The sequence below is a fragment of the Alosa pseudoharengus genome, unplaced genomic scaffold, assembly GCF_046254945.1.
Source record: "Alosa pseudoharengus isolate Yale_2024_CS ecotype anadromous, Long Island Sound unplaced genomic scaffold, YU_APseudo_1.1 YU_APseudo_1.1_scf_24, whole genome shotgun sequence".
Taxonomy (NCBI): domain Eukaryota; kingdom Metazoa; phylum Chordata; class Actinopteri; order Clupeiformes; family Clupeidae; genus Alosa; species Alosa pseudoharengus.
Genome location: NW_027468689.1, coordinates 19,708,570 through 19,711,069, shown reverse-complemented (window position 1 = coordinate 19,711,069; position 2,500 = coordinate 19,708,570). Strand labels below are relative to the sequence as shown.

The window sequence follows — 2,500 nt, the reverse complement described above, 5'->3', positions numbered from 1 at the left end:
TTCATTGGTCATTGTCTGGTCATTGTCTGATCATTGGTTATTGTCTAGCCATTGGTCATTGTCTGGTCATTGGTGATTGACCATTGGTCAATGCCTGGTCATCGGTCATTGGTGATTGGTCTGTCTCAACATTACAGTGTGCTCTCAGTCTGCACCAGAGAAAGAAGTAGCCTATCACGAGAAACCAGCAGCCTATCATGATTTCTATCATACGCCAGGACTGGAGAAAGGGATTGAATACCAAAGCCAAATGATCTCAGAAGGGCAGTATTGGCAGTTTGGACCCAACTACCTCTGCGGAGAGAAGGGAGTAAAAGAGAGTGGTCCAGTTTTGAAAAGCCCAAGGTCAGAGTGGGTCAAGGTGCAAGCATTGAGTGTGTGGTGCTCGGAGGACTGTGTCTTCCTCCATCTCCTCATTCAGAGGAGGAACACAGTCTGACAACACACACACACACACACACACACACACACACACACACAGAAAAAAGAACACACATATACCACACACACGCACACAAACACAAATGCACACACACACACACACACACACACAAACACTCTGCTCAGGTAAATGCCAGTCAATATCAGCCGAGGCCTGAGTGCTCTTTTGCTAAATTCTGTGAGAGAGGAGCACAGAAAAGCAGGTCAGCAAGCCAGAGCCAAGGCTGCAGGGGCTGGAATCAATAGTGTGGACTTTCTGAGGTGCTTGTTTAACTTTCTGGAACTATGGCTGGTGTGTGTGTGCTATGTTTGTGTGTGTGTTTGTGTATGTATGTGTGTGTGTGTGTGTGTGTGTGTGTGTGTGTGTGTGTGTGTGTGTGTGTACATGTTGCAATATGGGGTGTGTGTGTGTTCAATTGCTCAGCTTTTGTGGACTTCATATGAGTATTGTTTATATCTCTCTATAATCAGTTGGATATTGACACACACACACACACACACACACACACACACAGAGAGGGAGGGAGAGAGAGAATGTAGTTCCACCACACATGCACGATTATTGTATCATAAATTCCAGTGAAAGCACTTCTTCTTTCACCTACTTCTTTCTTTCTATCTTTCTTTCTTTCTTTCTTTCTTTCTTTTTTTCTTTCCCTCTTTCCTGCACTCTCATATCTCCCCCTTTCCTTTCTCCTTGTTCTGTGTGACCTCACCTGTGCAGGGGCCTAATCACTTTCCAAACATTAAATGTGTGTGTGTGTGTGTGTGTGTGTGTGTGTGTGTGTGTACGTGTGTGTGTGTGTGTGGTTTAACTCATTGCCATTCATCTGGGGCTGACTCTGCTCCAGTGCCAGCTCCTATTGTTTGCTGCACAATAATTCAGCAACCTGCTTCTCAGGGAGATTAATTGGATCATAATCTTATCGTAAAGAAATACTCCCTGTCTGGCTCTCCTCCCTGGCTCCACACTACATGTTCCTCTCCTCTCCTCTCCTTCTCTCTTCTCCTCTCCTTCTCTATTCTCCTATCATCTCCTCTTCTCCTCTCCACTCCACTCTTCACCTCCTTGCCCTTATCTTTACACACAGATGCACATACATACATACTGACACACACACACACACACACACACACACACACACACACACAAATGCTCACACACAGAAGAGGCAGATCATCGTCATCATCATCATCCCCAGCACAAAAGCGTGATCGGGTTGTTGCTCCACTAGTGATTACTGCTGGACTTTGGCCTGTACGTGTTGCAAACAACGTGGGTGTCACAACTACTGCAAAACCACTACAGATGTAGTTTTGGCCACCACGTCTTTTGGTACTGTTTCTGTATTTTTGTTTTTGTTTTTTTAAAGATGCAAAGTGTCTAAAAGGGGCAAACAAACAGAAGAAGAGATTTACAGACAAAGATGAAATGTTCTTTGGGTGTTCTTGGTTGATATTAGAACTGATCAACTTTTCTCTCTCAGGCAAGTTTGGTCATTGCGTATTAAATGATAACGTGAGCTTCTCGTGTTGTTACATGATAATATCTCAACAGTGCAGAGCAGGCTAACCTTACCTTATTAAAAACCTGCTTGGTCAGAAATAGCAATGGTGGATTGTGGTGAAATGACACAGTGACATCACAGAGGGGGGTGGAAGAAAGGAAAGACGTCTGGGCAGGCATCCAGTAGATCTCTGTTTGTGTGTGTGTGTGTGTGTGTGTGTGTGTATGTGTGTGTGTGTGTGTGTGTGTGTGTGTGTGTGTGTGTGTGTGTGTGTGTGTGTGTGTGTGTGTGTGTGTGTGTGTGTGCCTGCGTGCATTTGTGTGTACAGGTATCAGCTAGTGTTGTGTGTTCTCGCAGCTCAGAAGGGGCAAACACTGCGTGGTCATTACTCAGAAATCCTACTGAGAGGCTAACGCAGCCTCTGTTGCGTGATCAGGGCTATTGCAGGGCAGAGTGCTTCAGAATGCATTATACACACACACATACACACACACACACACACACACACACACACACACACACACATCTGCCCCTCCGCTAACGAAGCGTGT

At 45.3% G+C, this 2,500-nt stretch overlaps 1 protein-coding gene across 1 annotated transcript in view; it reads left to right on the top strand.

The window, feature by feature from the left end:
• acvr2ab (activin A receptor type 2Ab) overlaps positions 1-2,500 on the top strand; it is a 70,720-nt gene that overhangs the window by 25,227 nt on the left and 42,993 nt on the right. The gene's annotated exons all lie outside the window — the stretch shown is intronic.